At 47.9% G+C, this 19,078-nt stretch overlaps 1 protein-coding gene across 4 annotated transcripts in view; it reads left to right on the top strand.

The window, feature by feature from the left end:
- The window catches only part of ZC3H7A (zinc finger CCCH-type containing 7A), a 56,134-nt gene that overhangs the window by 262 nt on the left and 36,794 nt on the right, over positions 1 to 19,078 (top strand). For 2 of the 4 annotated variants that reach the window (XM_039490640.1, XM_039490635.1), the window contains exon 1: positions 70 to 203. The exons of 1 other annotated variant lie outside the window; for it this stretch is intronic. The gene's annotated coding sequence lies outside the window, so the exon portion shown is untranslated. Of the gene's footprint in view, positions 1 to 69; positions 204 to 624; positions 647 to 19,078 lie in introns of those variants that run through there. One more of the 4 variants, XM_039490639.1, reaches the window with a different exon arrangement.

Raw genomic sequence — 19,078 nt, 5'->3', positions numbered from 1 at the left:
CGGGCGGGGCGGTTGTGCTTGAGGCGGCTGATTGTGGCGCTGGCCTCCCAGCGGCAGAGGGCGCAAAGACAAGGGGGCCGGGTTTCTTCAGCGCAGCTGCCGAGGCAGGAGTGGAGACGCTGCTGTTGTTGTCGTGCTCAGAGCTCGCCGCTGCCTCCACCTTCCTCCTCAGCTGCGCCGCCGCCGCCGGACCTAGCGAGCAGGTAGGCGGGGGGCTCACCGAACGGGGGAGCTGGCGGCTCGATCCCCCACCCCAGTGGGGCAGGCGGTCCGTTGCTCCTCACCGCCCCCGGTGGGGGTGGCGGTGCTCTCGGCCCACTTCCCCCGCTAGGGAGGCTGCTGAGTGTTGCCCCCTCCCCGCAGTATCGAGGCTGGGTTTATTCCCCCCGCAGCCGGGTTACCCTGGTGCCTCCCTCCTCCTCAGCTCGTGTTAATCTAGTGCTTGGCTTGGTGGAGACTCTCGTGGGTGGTTCAGCGGGGGGCTCCTGATGGCTCGGTGACGGGGGGCGTGGGGGGGCTATGAACACACGACAGGCGGTGCTAAGTGCCTGTTGCCCTGTGGGGGTGATCCCTCTGCGGTGTGAACGGAGCGTGTGTGGAACCTCTTCCGACCGCTGACAAGCCCTGCTGAGGCTGGAGGGCCCCGGTGAGAGTGGGGAGGGAGGTGCTGGGGGACAGGCCGCCGCAGCCTGTCAACTCGTTCATCCTAATTATGACTTGACAGAACTTCAAAAGCCCCGATTCACCCAATCTGGTCAGTTTTAAACAATGATTTACAGCAAGGGCAGCCGCTCCCGAGTTGTCAGCTGTTTTTTGTGGTTTTACAACTGCATTTTCCTATGGCTTTTAAAATGGTAGTTTTCTGCCCCTGTTGTGTGATGAGAGTGAGAGAAGAAAAAATAATTGGCAAAGGAGGGAAGGTGACTATAAGAAACTCATTATTCAGAGTCTGATTGTACACAGAGTGGTGTCAAATACATCAAGTAGTATTAGAACAGTATTTTAACTGATTTTCAGGTAAACCCTAAAGAGTAGTAATGAACCATCACTAGTGTTACACAGTCCGTGTGGTGTGAGTTACCTTTCCTTTTCCTTTTCCTTTTGTATATGATATTCTTTATTTCCTGTATGTTAAGAATGAATTTGTTTGTTTGTAGAAATTAATTCATACCAATTATAAAGTTAAGAAAAACACCTTAATATATGCAAAGTGCTATCACGATTACAAATTGAACAGTCAGGAGAAATATAGATAAATACTTAATCCTTCAGTTATAGTAAATGTTACTTGGAAAGTAATAGGCCAAAAAAAAAATACAGAAGTGATTTTAAAGTTGATGGTGTCTCTATAAAGACACATTGTCAGTTGTAGGCATCAGATTTAATTAACTGTGGTTATTTTGGTGAAACTTCTATCAATATAATTTTCTTTATTAATAGTTTTTCTGTCCTAAGCAAATATTTTAAGCATTTTTCTTTATTAAAAACAAACCTCAAACACTACCCCTCTAAAACAGCCTGAACTTCTTGGGAGTGAGAAGTAACTTTGTGGTGCTGATATCTTCTGTTCTAAGTTTTCAAGGGTTTTTTTAAAATGACAGGGGAAGTATGACAGCATAAAGGAAAACAAAACATGATTAGTGTCTTGCCTTGTCATAAGTGGGAAGAATCTAAACATGCTGTAACAAAACGCTGCTGATAAATAACTTTTAAAATGAGTGTATTATTCAGCAGTTGACCTTTAGCTTATTTTTTGTTTCACTTATTATATTTAGATGTTTCCTCATAAACACAGTTTAATTTAGTTTCAGTTTAACTACAAACTATTGCAAATAAAGTAGGGGAGTTGGGATATTGCAGTTAAGAGGAATTTTATTAAACAACTCGTTATGGCACAGGACAGTTCACTAATGGTTTCTTACTACTAACTTAAGTAATTATCTTAAACTTAATCACTGTGTTTAAAACTAATAAATACAGATTGTATTTTAAATAATGCTAAGTGAAATTTTTTTTTTTCTGCATGGAATGCAGTTTTGATGGCACTGGGAATAGTGGAGACACCCCTGGGTATATGTGGATGAGATCCAACCAGGAGCAACTAGGACAGTGTTCTATGTGCTCTCCCTGCTTCCCTCTTCATCTCCCATTTGCTGTCAGTGCTTGTGGGGGTTGGTTCTCTTCCCCTGTATCGTGTACTGAATCAGGGCAGTGGGCCTAGCCTGCCCATCACTGATGCTGCTGTTGGTGATGGGGCCTGGTAACGAGGCCAAGTGATTGGCTTCTGCCTACAGCAACTGGCTAGGGAGAGAGGTTGCTACTCTCTGCTGCCTAGGTGAGTAGACATTTTGGGCTCCCAGTTTCAGCCCCATTCTGAATTGAGTTGCTTGATCTCTTTTGATGCCAGGGGCTAGGCTGATGGCCACTTCTGGGATCTAGAAGGGGCTTTTTCTGATATTGCAAAACTGGCAAACTGCCAGCTGGAGATCTGATTTGGGAAATTTAAATTACAAGTGCCACAACTTTGACAGGTTCCAATGTAATTGGTGGGTTAGAAAGTGCCCACTTGAGGCCCCTTTAACTCAGTGATTCTGGACACAGCAATGTATTGTGAAGGGATCTGCCTCTATCTTTTGCAGCTTGTGGCACCATTCATTTTATCACTTCTACCTCTGGCATAGCATAGAGGAGGATAGTGGGTTGGGGCTCAGGCTTTAAATCAGGGTCCCATGGGTGGCCTGAGGACATGGAGGGGGCATGGCCTTGACACCCACTTTAAGGTTTATGACACCCAGGGCCATTGGTGCCAGTGGAGAATGGCATTTGAACAATCCTGCCAGGTAGTTTACAATTTTCCCTGAAATCTAGAAAAGCACATACTATTCATTATAAGTGTGTGTTCTGAGTTTCAGTTTTCTAATGTCAGCTGTTTTCACTGTAGTGGTGCATGGAGGAGAGGGAGAGAGATAATTGTTTTCACAAAGGGGGAAGGTTAGTGTGTGTAACTGATATGACTGGTTGGAATTTTGTCAAAAATAAGACACCCCCCCCCCGCAAAAGAATAAAACAAACACCAAACAAAAACCTCCATAGTTCTTGGGGCAGACACCAACCTAGAAGATGAACATTTAAGAATTATAATCCCACTTTGTATTTACTTATAATTTTTTTAACCTTTTCAGAAGCAGTCACTAGAGCTCTAATAATCTAAATGAAAACTGGCTTTTTAACAATTTTGTTATTCTTCATCATTGAAACTGAACTACAGAGCAGTCAATTTGAAAATATCTACAAAATTGTTTCCTAAAATCCACTCCAAAATGAAGAATTTTTAAGTAATGTTTTTAGCTTACAAGGTCATGATGTGAAGTTATTTTAGTAAATAATTTATCTTTGCTAGCTACTGCACATGTTAAGCATAGGACATGCCATATTATATGAAGTCTTTTTTTTACAGTTCTTTGCTCACCTATGTCAAGAGAGATATATCCCACAGTGCTCTGCAAAGCTAAACATAGCTTTTGGCATTAGCGAATATAAAACCTGTCAAAGGGCTTGTCTACACTACAGGACTATTCATGGAGCCCGCTGCGATCATCGCCACCTCTTCCACAGTCAGATGCTGCAGTGGGATCATCATGTGCAATGGGTCAAGTTCATGGTGTGGAGCAGCGATTCTGGGCGGGGAAACAAGCACAGACTGGTGGGACCGCATAGTGCTGCAGGTCTGGGATGACACAGGGATGCGAGCAGCCCTGACTGTGCAGAAGCGTGGCATAGCCCTCTGGAAACTTGCCACGCCAGACAGCCAACTGCTCTCAAGGTAGTGACTGTCGGAAATGTCCAGGTCATCGATGGGACTCACATCCCTATCCTGGCACCAGCCCACCAGGCCAGCGAGTACATTAACCGAAAGGGCTACTTTTCAATGGTGCTGGTGTTCAGGAACTCTGGTCTGTTTAGAGGCAGGCACTTTCTTCCCGGACCACAAAATAACGGTTGGGGATGTGCAGATGCCTACAGTGATCCTCGGGACCCGGCCTACCCGCTAATGCCCTGGCTCATGAAGCCTATACAGGCGCCTTGGACAGTGAAAAGGAACTCTTCAACTACCGGCTGAGCAAGTGCAGAATGGTGGTGACATCAGCGAAAAGAATATCCCAGTTATTGCTGCTTGCTGTGTGCTCCACAATCTCGCCTGGCTGCTGTTTATGATCAGCCAGACACTAACCTGTGACTGTCCACTTGATTTTAAGAGAGCCTGATCATAAACCAAGTTTAAAACTAAGGACATGTTTTAGTAATTAATAATAAATCTTTCGTTGACTTTGCATTTCTGTTTCTTCGTTGAAACATGGAAGCATTCTGTGCTGGTTAAGGTGTGCACTGATGGGTGGGTTTGCAGGAAGGCTGTGGGTTTGGGCGTTGGAAGGGTGAGGGGTGTGGGGAAGGGTGAGTATCTGCCCCTGGATGAGGTCTCTTTTGGGGGCGGGGCACCGGGAGGATCGTGACTACGGTCCAAATGCATGTGAAGGGAAGCCTGCCTTTACATTCGGGATGTCAGGCACCAGGACCCTACACATCAAGGAAAGACCGGGCAGCATACACCACACAGACTGTCCCTGGTGCCTAGTGACTGCAGTCTGTGTGTGCCCTGCAGTTGACCCTGCCCCAAGTCTGTACCCTGGTAATGTGGGCTATGCACTGTAATTAAAAATCCCCACAAAGTCTTCTGACACGAGAAATAATGTTATACACAGTGGGGGTTGAAACTTGGATTTGGGACTGGGTGATCCTGGTGTCTTGTACATTAGCGCTCTGCTGCGGTGCAGTGACAGTTCTTCCTTCTTGTCACTTTGGGTGAGGGGACAGGACTTCTGGCGTTGGAGGCGGTTGCAGATGCACTGCAGGGGGCTCTCTCCTCCTGCCTGTGGTCTTGCAGAACATCTACAAGGCGTCATTAGACCAAGCAGCGTTTGAGTCGCCTGCTGGTCTTCCTGCCGCCACCTATCCTCCCGTTCCAGGTGTGTGCGATGCTGCTGACACAGGCTCTCCTCGACTGTCTCTGCTCTGCCGCTCCGCTCTGGAGCTGGCCATCAGTTCCTGGAACATGTCGTCCCTTGTCTTTGCTGTGTGATGGAAAAAGTAGGTGATTTCCTTGAACAAATACATGTTTGCCAACAGTAAACACAGTCTAGTCATTTTCAGTTAAGAAGACCAAACAGTCAGGAGATCTCGAACTAGTCCGAGATTACAGCTGCATCCCTCTTGCACAAAGTCCTGGTAAGCCTTACAGTACAGACTGCTTATCAGATAGTGCTTAGCTGTGCTCTCCTGCTGGAGGCAATGTGCAAAGCAGAAAATGCTTTTCCTCTGAGGCCTGCAACACGTGGCTGTTAAGCGAGGTCATTTCATTCTTATGCAAAGTAAAACTCTGTTGTCTACCATGCACAATAGTAACAGTACACTAATTCCACTAATTAGATGCAGCACTTCAACAGAGCACCCAATAAAGCACCTCTCCAAGAAACCTCTCTGCTGAGCTTTTTCAGCTGCTCTCTGAGAGCTTTTTGAAATATCCCCAGAGGACTATTGCTCCATTGCTGTTTGTGTAGACCTGCTGTTTGTTTAGTTTCATATTTAAAAATGTTTATATAGTATTTCTATTTTTATATAAATCGTTTCTTAAAAAATAAATGTTTCCCTGTTTGTAGCACTGTCATGGTGGGGCACTGGTGGCAGACCCACCTAGAATGGCATGCAGTGCCCTGTATCCTTGTCTTTCATGGCTTTAGAGAACTAGCGCATCAGATCTGGACTTCCGGTCACTCCATGCTGGGGACCTCTTTCTATTCTGGAGAAACCGCCCAGACAGGAAAATGAATTCATCATTTCGTGTGGCTGGCCAGAGAATCCAAGCTCGGACTGCTGTCCAGAGCGTCAACAGAGTGGTGCACTGTGAAATGATTAAAGTCCTAGTGTAGACCAGGCCAAAGGCAAGATACATTTGTTCTGTGTCCTAGTACAGGTACCTTCGCAGTATCCAAAACAGAGATAAGGAGAAGTACAGAACAGCAAGTTAAAGAACTGATACAAACTGGTGGGTAGGATCTTAGGTGACATAAAATGCTTTATAACTTGTAAGCAATTGTGCTATAAATATAAGTGGTTGGTGGAATAATTCAAAGCACCCCACTGTGGAACAGCACTGCAAGAAATGCTTTTCAGAAGGATTGGTATCTTATTAACTCTTTCCTTTCTGTATTGTACTGCTTTTTTGGGGGCAATGTTTGGTTAGTTGATCTCTTAAGCGTTCTTAATAACAAACCATATGTGTAGTCAACTGGCTACACTTTTAGACAATATTTTGCAGAATTATGCTGGGGTCTTTGACAGTTTTACCCTTTTCAACCAATCAAAAATTGAGAGGAAGTTAATAAAGATGATAGTCTTATTGTTAGAACTGTTTTCTATTAATTGAGGTTTTCATTAGCTTGACTTAAAATGACTTTTTTAATACTACAGTCTGAGGTTGCATACATAGGTCTTACAGTTTGTGATATGCTAATTCTTGAAACTGGTCAGACCTTCTGAATTGTGGCTATTGCCCCTAAATACAGTTTTTTGCAACTCTAGTATCTAACGTTTCCATTTTATAATTGTTTCTGGCTAACAGTTTTCTTGCTTCAAAGAGTCTTTGTGCTAACCTAATTTGTGACCTTGGGCAAGTCACTTCACTTCTGTATCAAAGTTTCAGTTCTTCTTCGAGTGATTGCTCCTATGCATTCCAGTTAGGTGTGCGCACCGCGCGTGCACGGCTCTTCGGAAGATTTTTACCCTAGCAACTCTGGCGGGCCGGCTGGGCGCCCCCTGGAGTGGCGCCGCTATAGCGCAGGATATATACCCCAGCCGGCCCGTCCGCTCCTCAGTTCCTTCTTTCCGCCCGTGACGGCCATTGGAACAGTGGAGCACAGCTTAGCTGACCTCCACTTCCCTAGCTACTCGTAGTTTTCTCCCGTTCTGTTTATAGTGGTAGTTAAATCTGTTTGTTTGTAGAATAGCATAGTGTATTTATTTTACAGGGATTGGGGTTTATCCCCTTCCCCTCACCCAGGGCCGGGTCCGGTGCCCGGTCCACAGGGTTTTCTACTGCTCGGCCGGCCACAAGCCGCTGCCGACAAGAGATCTTCTCCTAAGTGCCTCGAGGGATCTTACCTCACAGATAAGTGCCGCGTTTGTGAGGCCCTTAATCCGTGAACAAAGGGGAGCGGGGCTTTCGTTTTGAACAGCTCCTGAGGGAGGCAGCTCTTGTTCCTCCGCTCTCGGCGCCGACCGCTAGTTCGTTTTCACGGCGCGCTCCCTCGGCACCGGACCGCCGGTGCCGCCAAGGCCTCCTGGCACCACCGTCGCTGACTCCGACGTACCCTCGGCATGGACCTCTCTCCTGGAGGATGAAGAGTTACTCCGGCCAGGCAAGAGCCGTTGAGTCCGGTGCTGGAAAGCTCCCCGGTATGCACCGTGGTCGAGCTCGCCCGGAAGCTGCGTCCGAGCCGCCTGCTCCGCAGCCGAGTGCTATGCTCCGTCGGAGCGCCCGGCACCGACAATATCCGCACCTTTCACTCCGGCCACGCAAGAGCCGTTGAGTTCGGTGCCGGAAAGCTCCCCGGTACGCACCGTGGTCGAGCTCGCCCGGAAGCTGCGTCCGAGCCGCCTGCTCCGCAGTCGAGCGCGATGTTCAGTCGGATCGCCCGGCACCGATGTCTGCCGCGGCACCGGCAGTATCCACACCGTTAGCTCCGGCCAGGCAAGAGCCGTCGAGTCCGGTGCTGGTAAGCTCCCCGGTACGGACCGTGGTCGAGCTCGCTAGGAAGCTGCGTCCGAGCCGCCTGCTCCGCAGCCGAGCGCTATGTTCAGTGGGACCGCCGGCACCAACGTCTGCCGTGGCACCGTCAATGTCTGCACCATTAACTCCGGCCAGGCAAGAGCCGTCGAGTCCGGTGCCGGAAAGCTCCCCGGTACGGACCGTGGTCGAGCTCGCTATGAAGCTGCATCCGGGGTGCCAGCTATGGTCGAGCTCACTGTTCCCTCCACGCCGGAGACAGTGTCCGCGGCGAGGGGGCTGATTGCAACGACAGCATCTACGCTGCCTCAACCCCCGGCACCGCCGGTGGGGGTTGCATAGTCGATGGGCAAGCCTGCCTTGATCAGGCCACCCTACCTCGGCACCGCACAGCGGCACCGTTCAGGGTCGCGGTCCCGCAGATGTTCTCGGTCCCGTCACCGTTCTAGGTCTCGGCACCGTTCTCCATGTTGGTACCAGTAGTGCTCGCGGCACCGGTCAGCATCCCGTTCGCCGTTCCGGGACACTCAGCACCGATCAAGCCCCAGGCACCGGGACACTCGTAGCCACTCCTGATCATCGAGCCTCGCACCCTCGGTCGACCGCCCGGCACAGCTTCGGTGGCAGGTCCCGTTCTCGGTACCGGTCGGTCTACCGGTACCGATCCCCGGTGCCGCATCGAGCGACGTCAGTTACAGACGGAGACTCTACCAAGAGCTTGCTGCTCCTCCAGGGCCATCCAGCCACGCATCAGTGTCGTCCCGTGCGGACACTTCATATGCGTAGCACTCTGTTTTCCGATGTGCCCTCCAGGGTCTTCCAGGAGACCTATCAGTGGTCATTCTGGACGCCGTGGGTGTACTACCACGCCAGAGGCGTACCGGTGATCCCATCTCGCTCCATTCCCTCCGAGCTCTGGGGGCCAGAGGTGACAATTAGTCGTCCCCGTCTGACCGGTACAGAGCAACCCCCGGTTCGGCACCAGGCTCCCAGATCCCACCGGATCAGGAGGTTGTCCAGGAGCTCGAGCCCACACAGGACCCGCTTGTCCCGGGCCTTTCTTCTTCCTCCTCCCCAGATGAGGCGGGGGCAGGAACATACCCCTCCGGCCCTCCTCTGATCGAAATGCGACCAGCCCCTAAATCCAAAGAGGCTGGGCATGTGGTCTTACTGGGCCATACGATGTACCCGGAGGGGGCCCTGCACCTTCGTGTAGCGCACCAGCAAGCCCTGCTTATCCGCTACTGTGGGTGGCGGTGGGCAAATTTTCAGAGTCGGTTCTTCGGAACTCCCGAGGCCCTCCTGCAGCAAAAGACGGAGCTGGAGAGAGCTTCCCTCCAGGCCTCGTTGGACGCAGCTGACTCCGCTGCCATGACTCTGGCCTCGGGTGTTGCCACACGGCGCGTTTCAGGGCTCCAGTTATCGAGCCTTCTCTCGCAGCTGCAGCACGCTATACAGATCTTGCCCTTCAATGGCACAGGCCTGTTTTCTGACAACGCTGGCCCTAGGCTGCAGAACCTAAAGGGCAGCAGGGTCACTTTGCTCTCTCTCGGCATGCACACGCCGGTAATTCAGTGCCGACGTTTCCGTCCCCAACCTCTGCTCTTACCCTACGCCTTGACAAGGTCGGGACATGGCCAGCGGGCGTGGCTTACACGGTCGTGGCCATCAATCCGCACCCCAAAGGAGCCAGAATTAGGGTCCTTCTGACCACCAATGGGGCAAAAGCCTTCCCATCCTCGCCCCTCCTAAGGACCCCTCTCACGAGCGATTCCTCTGGCAAGAGGTGCAGACCCTCCTCCTCATCGGAGCTATACAGGAGGTACCTAAGGGCGAAACCTATTCCCCTAAGCGAAGGGAGGTCTCAGACCTATCCTAGGCCTGCAGGAACTCAACAAGTCACGATGCAGATGAGTTCCGCATGGTACCCAGGGCGACCGTCATCCCATCCTGGGATCCCGGAGGCTGGTACGCCGCCCTCGATATGAAGGGCACGTGTTTTTCACGTTGCCTTTTCTCTTCCACACAGAAGGTACCCTCGGTTTGGGGCCTACCATCGTTATTCCCAGTATACGGCCCTCCCGGTTGGCCTCTATGCAGCCCAGGGGTATTCAAGGTGCATGGCTGTAGTCGCCACCTTTCTTCACCACCGTCTGATACACGTTCTCCGTGTCTAGACGAGTGGCTCATTCGAAGAACCCCCAGGCCCAAAGTACCAGTCATATGGGCATCGACACGAACCTATTCCTGTGTCTAGGCCTGATGATCAATAGTAAAATCCACTCTGATTCCCATACAGGGAAAGGAATTCATTGGGACCGCCCCGGACTCCAGACTCGCCAGAGCCTGCTTTCATCAGCCTTGGTTTCAGGCGAGGGTAACAATTGTACAAGGTCGACGGACCTTCCCGCCAACTTGGCCTCGCTCTTGCCTTGGTTTCCTGAGTCACATGGCTGTCTACACGTTTGCAGCCAAACATACCAGGCTTCGCCTCTGTTCACTTCAATCGTGGCTCACCTGGGTGTGCCACCCGGGCAGAGGTGGCATACTCGTGGTCGTCTCGTTCCCCCCGAGCAGCCTAGGCTCCCTCAACCGGGAGTCGGCGTCCTCCCCGGTGTATCCGGGGTTGCTGTTTCATTCACCCCTCGGGGCCCCTCATGACAGACAGCCCATCTCTCGGCTGGGTGCACACCTGGTGTAGTTTCGCACTCACGGCCTTCGGTCAGCGCAAGTCCTGGCCTTCCACATCAATGTCCGAGAGCTGAGAGCAGTCTGCCTTGTGTACCAGGCGATTCAGCTGGCGGATCGTCTCAGCAGATCCTTCCTGTCTCACAAGTGGTGGTTTCCTCCCGTCTTTATCTATTCCGTTTTCCAGAAGTGGGTCTTCCCCCGCATAGCCCTCCTCGCTCTCGCGAGAACGGACAGAGAGAGAGAAACTCTCCTCGTTCCAAGGCCTCTCCCCAGGCTCGGTCTTGGAGGATTTCCTGAGGCCGTGGATCAGCCATCTGCCGTACGCTGTCCACTGTCCCCGCTGGTTCACGAGGTCCTGCTCACACTCCGCAGGGACAGAGCGCCCCTGATCGGGATCGCTCCAGTGTAACCTGGGCAGCACTGGCACACCATGTTGCTACGCCTGTCGGTAGCAACCCTCTTGGCACAGACCCCATGACGCGGAATCACGACAACCTTCACCACCCAGTCTTGTAATCCCGGCACCTCACAGCAGGACTCCTGTGTGGCTAAACCGATCCGAGTTACGTTGTTCGGCCTCGGTTCTGCGAGATTCTCCGGGGTGGTAGACAATCGTCCATTCGGTTCAAGTATCTGGCCGAGTGGAAGCGTTTCTCATGCTGCTCCGAAACGCGCAATGTTTCTCCCGCCGAGATCCCGCTCCATTCCATCTGGTTCCTCAGGGCTTGGAGCGTTTATACACCCCCCCCCAGTGAGGCCCCGCCATAAGCCTGGCTCTTCATTCTGGTTCTACCCAGTTTTATGACTGCCCTACTCGAGCCAATGTCAACATGCTCCTTGAAGTACTGTGTTCCTCAAGGACAAGGGCAGTTATTACCACGTCCGACCTGCCTCCCTACGGAGGTGTCTGCCTTTTATATCTACCAGGATATCTTCCTTCCGGTGGAGAGCAACAATTGCCCTCCTTTGACATCCGTAGGGCGTCTGCAATCTATATCTAGCGGACAGAGCCCTCTCGTAACGCCCCCAAAACCTTCATGGTACCGGCATACCGGACGAAGGGCATACCTGTCTCCTCCTAGAGGATTTCATCTTCAATGATGTTGTGCATACACACCTCCTGTGTTTTGGTCCATGTTCCATAGCGCCACCTTACTGCACATTCCACCAGGGCTCAGGCTTCTCTGCTGCCTTCCTGGCTCACATACCCTTCCAGGGGATGTGTCGTGCTACTACCTGGTCCTCTATCCAGACCATTGCCTCTTTGGTCCAACAGTCCAGAGCTGATGCAGCCTTTGGCTTAGCAGTTTGCATTCTGCGACATCTACCTCCGACCCCACCGCCTAGGTAAGGCTTGGGAATCACCTAACTGGAATGCATAGGAGCAATCACTCGAAGAAGAAAAGACGGTTACTCACCTGTAGTAACTGTTGTTCTTCGAGATGTGTTGCTCCTATCCATTCCAGACCCGCCCTCCTTCCCCACTGTCGGAGTAGCCGGCAAGAAGGAACTGAGGAGCGGACGGGCCGGCTGGGGTATATATCCTGCGCTATAGCGGCGCCACTCCAGGGGGCGCCCAGCCGGCCCGCCGGAGTTGCTAGGGTAAAAATCTTCCGAAGAGCCGTGCACGCGCGGCGCGCACACCTAACTGGAATGGATAGGAGCAACACATCTCGAAGAACAACAGTTACTACAGGTGAGTAACCGTCTTTTTCCCCATTTTGCAAAGGGGAATAATGATACTTATAAAGTGCTCCAGGATCTCTGGAAGAGAAGTGCTATATAGAAAATGTGTGGTGCTAGTTATTGGTTTTGGGTTTTAGCAGTTGATCAAAGTGATCTACTTTCACTGACATCCGTAATATGAATATCAAAGGTGGCTGCATATTTGGTGATAATGCAGTTCTGTACATTTCATATGGATGGAGTGTACCTTATTCTCATGAAGAATTTCTTTCCTAGATCTTCATGACAGTTTTGTTATTGTTGAGTCCAAATCTCTTGTACCTAAAGAAAAATCTCTGGTACATTCTGGATGTTAGAGCAAACCTTTAAAATGTTCATTGAGTGCATCGAATATTGCAGAAAATAGAAGAGGCTCCTGTCTTGTCCAATGGTGGAGGGAAAGGAAGTGTCCAAGCCTTTTACATCAGGGTGAGTCAAATGGGCTATTGAGGGTAAAAAGTGTACTTGCAAAAATTGATGAGGAAAACAACCACAAAAATTTGGTGACAGCTTGGAATATTTAGTAAAAAACAAAAAAATTGATAGTACAGCTCAGGAAGGAGAGGTTGATGCTGAAGACCTCACATACTACGCTGCCTTCCATTGATGACTTTCTTAGGCACAAGTTGGCCCATTGTGTTGCTGGTAGAATGCCCTTCTGGAGGGAGGCATTGCCTAGGTTATTCATCAGTGGTATAAGGTTATTTCTGCAAAATAGGATGAATTCTTGTCCTTCATGGCGAAGATGACCATCTGTTCAAAACAGTTTTGCTAGTCAAGATTTAGTAGCTGAGGAGTAATTTTTTTTTTTTAAAAATTTTTTTTGGTCACCTTCACAGCAGTAATTCAGGAATTTTATTCCCTAGTCAGGCAGGGCTTTGGAGCTGTGCTCCAGCTCCAAGCAAAAACCTGCAGCTCCGCTGTTCCGGAGCTGCTCCGCGCTCCAGCTCCAAAGTCCTGTACTCAGGTTCTGAGTGGATCTTGAAGTAGTGGTGCTCCAACCTGCAGCCTTTACATTTCATCTGTTTTTCTTCATTGGATTGCGAGCTTTGGGGAATAGTATGGAATATGAAGGCAATAGTTTTTAACAATCTGTGGTTATAAGGTCTTGTCAAACTAACTGTTCACTGGTTCTATGGAAGAGCAACTGTCCATCACAGCTTTTTGGAAATCCGCTCTCTGGAGACAGCTTTGTGATGTAGCCCTTAGATAGGGAGATGGAAAAGTTCTGATCTTTGTCAGAAATGATGTGTGGACTAGCAAAAGTTGTGGGTACCTCTGTTGTCCTCCTCTAGGCCAGTTGGATCAGTGAACATCTGACTGTGCAAGTCAGACTCAAGGTAACTTGGCTGAATCTCATGGTAATAGTGGATATGAGATTTTGTGCCAATCTTGAAGATGTCATCTGAGCAAGTATTCAAGTCACCTGGTACAATTAATGTTGGGGATTTAATTATTTATTACAGTAACTCCTCGCTTAACACTGTAGTTATGTTCCTGAAAAATGCTACTTTAAGCGAAATGAAGTTAAGCAAATCCAATTTTCCCATAAGAATTAATGTAAAGAGGGGTGGTTAGGTTCCAGGGAGAAAACACACACACACACACACACACACACACACACACACACACACACACACACACACACACACACACACACACACACGTTTTAAACAAACAATTTGATACTGTGTACAGCAATGATGATTGTGAAGCTTGGTTGAGGTGGTGGAGTAAGAGGGTGGGATATTTCCCAGGGAATGCCTTACTGCTGAATGATGAACTAGCACTCGGCTGAGCCCTCAAGGGCTAACACGTTGTTAATGTAGCCTCACACTCTACAAGGCTGCACGAATGGGGGGAGGGGAGAGGGGCAGGGAGACAGCATGGCTGAGAGAGACAGGCACACACACCATGTGTGTGAGAGAGAGACATGCATTGCCCCTTTAAGTATGCTGACCCCTCTCTAAGTACACTGCCTTTTTAAGTAGATCCGCAAGTTGAGACAGCAGCTGCTGCCAGCAAGCTCCCTTGTCCTGAGCCTTGTAGTGTCCCCCCCCCTGCTCTGTGGAGACAGGGTGCAGGAGTGGGGGAGCACCCTGACATTAGCACCCTCTTCTCCCCCCTACACAGCAAGCAGGAGGCTCCTGGGAGCAGCTCCAAGGCAGATGGTAGGAGCAACACATGGCAGTGGTGGGAGGGACAGCTGAACTGCCTGGCAATTGATATTTGGCTGGGCGGTTTCTGCACAGGAAACTTAGGGGAGCTGATAGGGGGGCTGCTGGTCCACCATGGTTCCAAGCCCCCAGCAGCTAGCTCCAACGGGCTGCTCTTTCTGCAAGCAGAGGACAAAGCAGGCGGCTGCCAAACAACATTATAAGGGGGCATTGCGCAACTCTAAAGGAGCATGTTGTCTAATTCTGTGGTCCCCAACCTTTTCGTCTGGCGGGTGCCAGACGGAGGACTGTGGCGGCGGTCAAGCATCCACCAAATTTCTGCAGCATTTCGGCAGCGACGTCATTGAGAGGCGTCGCTTGCAGAAATTCAGCAGCATTTCGGCGGATGCTCAACCGCCGGCCAGGATGCGGGCACATTTAGATGCCTCCACGGGCGCCACGTTGAGGACCCCTGCTCTAATTGATCAGCAACAAAACAGCATTAACCAGGATGACTTTAAGTGAGGAGTTACTGTACTTATTTGTATTATGGTAGGCAGATAGGGGCCTCAGGTGACTGAGTGTCTAAACATGTCAAAGGGTTCCTTGCCTCAGAGACCTCACAATCTAGGCTTTTGACAAGATATAGTAGGCAGGTGAAACAGACAAACAGGATTAGGGAGGAAGTGAAGTAACAGTTTTACACACCAGGCAGTAGTCTCAATTCACCACCTGCCTAGTATTGCCAACTCCAGTGTCCTTTTTCATGGATCAATGCATCCAGGTTTGGCTGGGGTTGGGGCAATGTGCAAAAAGCTCAAGCCTTCACACATTTCAACCATGCCTGGTGGTGAAACCCCTTCTGACTGGCTGCTTTCCGCAGTGTCATGCTTCCCGGGGAAGAGCAGCCAATTAGCAAGCAGACAGAGTACTTTCTATCTCCCTTAAGGAGCAGACACCATTCTTTTAGGAAGAAGTAGGGTGCAGAAGGAGCCCAGCAGCTCAGGGTGGCTCTTCTTCTTCTGCCTGTCTTGTGAGCAAGTGAATAGTTCATCAGCTGCTTCCCCACTTTACTCTCCTTCACTGCAACACCAGGTCTTAGAGGAGTGGGTGAAGAACCCCAGGTGCTGCCTGCCAGCCAGGAAGGGGAGATGGGAGACCCTGCTGCAGCTCCTCTAGGCTGGGAGTGGTGAGTGAAGAGCCCCTGAGGTGCAGGAAGAACAGAGATGAGGCTGGGTGAGGCAAGGGATAGAGAATTAATAGGGTAGTGTGTAGACAGAAGGGGGATGGGCAGATGTGGGGCTGAGAGCTTCTTTAGCAGGTACCAAAATCACGTTAATAAATTTGGCAGTAGTGGCAACATTAATTGTCTCTCACATGCATACTGGGGGTGGATGGGTAAAGTCAAGGATCAAAAGATAGACATTCCTCAACATATTGTCTGCTTTTAAAAATCTTGGATTTTTTGGGGGGCCAATCTCATTTTTTAGAGTTCAAATAATTGATTTTTGACCTTTGGGCTGACAACAGTGCTAATATCTATATGTTCAACAGTGTCTCTGATGCACAACAGCTCTGGCAGTTGTATGTTTGAGAGAAGAAAAGCAATCTGGATAATGCTAGGATTTCCATATCAGACTGTTCTGTGGTGTACATGCTAGAGAACTCAATGAGTTAATCCAAGGTCAAATAGTAATACTATTGTCACTTCACCTCCCTTGTTCTCTCTGTAAGATTGTGATGTACTGAGGAGCCTGGTGGCATGAACTATACCAGAATAAAACTGGTCCTATCATTTGCCAAGGTCTTGATGATATATGCAGAGTTGTATGTACACCACAGAACAAGGGGTAGGGTGGGCAAGACCAATCTGTAAATAATGTTGGTATTGTAAACTGCCGTCGTCATATTAGTTGTCGTGAGCCTGAGTTTTGGGAAGTTATCTCTCTTTTTGTGGGAAGGTGGTGGCAGGTATGTCTGGCCTGGCTTTGATGTTTCCCTACATGACAGTTTCTTCTTATCTCCGCACACCTACTGTGAATAGAATTTGGAAGTTTAATCCAGGGAGTGGTGAAGATGGGAAGCAGAGATGCTCACATGCCCAGATAGAAGGATTTGCATGCTGCCTTTTGGCATGTGTGCTTGGAATTGCTCACCATTATGCCATGTGCTTCTACTATACAATACTTTACAAAGTTTATTTTGTATCTGTCTTGCCTGTATCTCAAAACACTAGAGAAGTGAGAGATAAAGTCATAGAAAAGAAATTTAAATATAAAACAGTGGAGAAAATGTTAAAGTATGTTGTCCTAGACTTTTATCGCGCATTTCCTATCCTGGAAAAGGATCATTGAACAGTTTGTGTCAGTGGCATATTCTTAATCTTAGCTATAATTGACTTTCTATTTTATCTCTTTGGTATCAAGGGCCACAATAAGAAATTCTGTACAGTCAGTGGAACAGAGAACTGAGGTCTTTCCACTAACTTTCTGTGTGACTTCAGGGACTTTTTCAACTCTGTGCCCACATTTTAGGCATGGTTAAAATAGGAATAATTCTTATACCTTACAGTGATGTAGCTTTTTAAGATCCTTGGATGAAAGGCATTAGAAAAATGCAAGGTATTAACAGCAAATGCTTTAGGGTTACTTCTAGATTTTAATAAAAAAGTTGCTCATCGGGAAAATCTACCTTTTGGCTGAAGTGTCTTGTGGCCTGGAATTTTCTCATCCTGGGGTGTGTGTGTGTGTGTTTAAAGTTTGAACAAATTATCTTCACCTGTTCCACAGGTTGGGTTTATAGGTTGAGCATGGTAAAGGTCAAAAGTGGGTAAATACCAGATGACTGTTTTTGTTTGGGACTGTTGCCCTTTGAGAAATTCATTGGAGAATAAAATGTTACTCATGGTTGCTTTCTCTTCTTTCTGAGCAGTCAAGAACATATGTTTAGGATAGGAATCCATTTCCACAGTCCTCATTCTCTGTAGAATAGTTCTTCAAGTGTCAGTGTGGATAGTAAGAGCTTTTTGGATTAAGCTTTGAATTGGCTCTAAATTTTCATTTGAACTGATTAGTATAGATCCATGCTAGTCTAAGTCTATTGGCCCAGCCTGAGAGGCTTGCTCCCATGGGCTCCAAAATGCTGTGTAGACATATCCTTAGACTCCTAAATAACTCAAATGCTTTTGAAAATTTTCTTATTTTCTTTAAATGTTACAGTACAGATACCCCAATTACTGTTGTCAGGGTGTTTTATGAATTACAGGGAAAAAATGCATCCATGCATTAAAGAGGAGTGAGACCAACTGATAAGGACATGAGAGAGGCCATACTGGATCAGACCAGTGGTCCACCTAGCCCAGTATCCTGTCTTCTAATAGTGCTTTAGCGGGATTGAACAGAATAGGGCAATTATTGCATGATCCATCCCATGTTGTCCAGTCCCAGCAACTGATCTATGGATGCACGTAGCATTTTCCATTGGCACATTAGACAACTTTTCTAATAGCTGCACACACAATTTATAAACACATTATTAAATTCCCAAAATCTATTTATCATAAAATGACTTTTGGGGAGAAATAGATCCTTTTACAACTATGCTGAGTGAAATAACTTTTTAAACTATGCCTTACAAATATCTAAAGTATTTCACTTTCAACCAGCCAGTACAAATTACTTCCTTTCCACCTTAACGCTTGTTGGACAATGTCTTCTTAACTTATCAGAATCCTCCTTTCTTCTTGGTTGTCTGAATATGATTTTTCCTCACGGCTATTCTTCCTTTATTAGGAAAATTAATGAAATAAAATGGGAACTTGATAGAAATATAGAATCCCTTAATTTATTACATACAGTTTTTTAAACTTTATAATTTTTTTAAACAAAATAAATTCAGCTCTATTTAAAAGATAAAACAAAAACCCTTCCTTTTCCTACAGAAGGAAGCACAGCTTAACTGTAAACTTATAAAGTCACTTTCTGTATTGATAAAGTTCTATTCTAGGAGCAATCTTACTCAACCATAGTTTGAAGAAATATACCTTGCTGTTATGTTAATTCAGTCATTTCAGAATCGGTATTGCTCTTGCTTTGCAGTTAGAGGGCAGATAGAATTGCATTGGCTATTGGGCCACACTTAGGGCATTCTTGTATTGAAACTGGTGTACCGTATTACTTTTTTGTCTCTTTTTATATAAAGACTGAATTGCATTATTTGTGTATTTTTAAGATTGTCAGGAACACCAAGAGTGTTGAATGTAGACACTCCTTTATTGTAATGGTGGGGGGATGAGGAGAAATAACTTGATGATCTGAACAAATTATTGATTAATGGTCCTATAGCCATTAAAGTTTAAACAAGATAATAAGATAAATGAGTTAAATTGAATATTTTAACTAGGGATATAAATTATTAAATGGTCAAACAGAAAGCATTAGTCTTACCTTTAATCCCCAACCCTGGGCTGGCCCGGCCGGAGCGGCCCCAGCCCCTCTCCCCTTAATCGGTTAAACGATATAATTTTAATAGTTTTAAACAGTTAACTTTTTAAATGAAATTTACATCCCTAATTTCAACAATACCTCTGGTTTCCTCCAAGGCTTAATCAGATTAATTTGTATTAAAGCTATGACACAAAAGACAAATATCTACACTTGAACTCATT

This window comes from Mauremys reevesii, linkage group 10, assembly GCF_016161935.1.
Source record: "Mauremys reevesii isolate NIE-2019 linkage group 10, ASM1616193v1, whole genome shotgun sequence".
In the NCBI taxonomy this organism is placed as follows: domain Eukaryota; kingdom Metazoa; phylum Chordata; order Testudines; family Geoemydidae; genus Mauremys; species Mauremys reevesii.
Note: the sequence above shows the minus strand (reverse complement) of the source record. Positions and strands in the feature narration are given on the sequence as shown.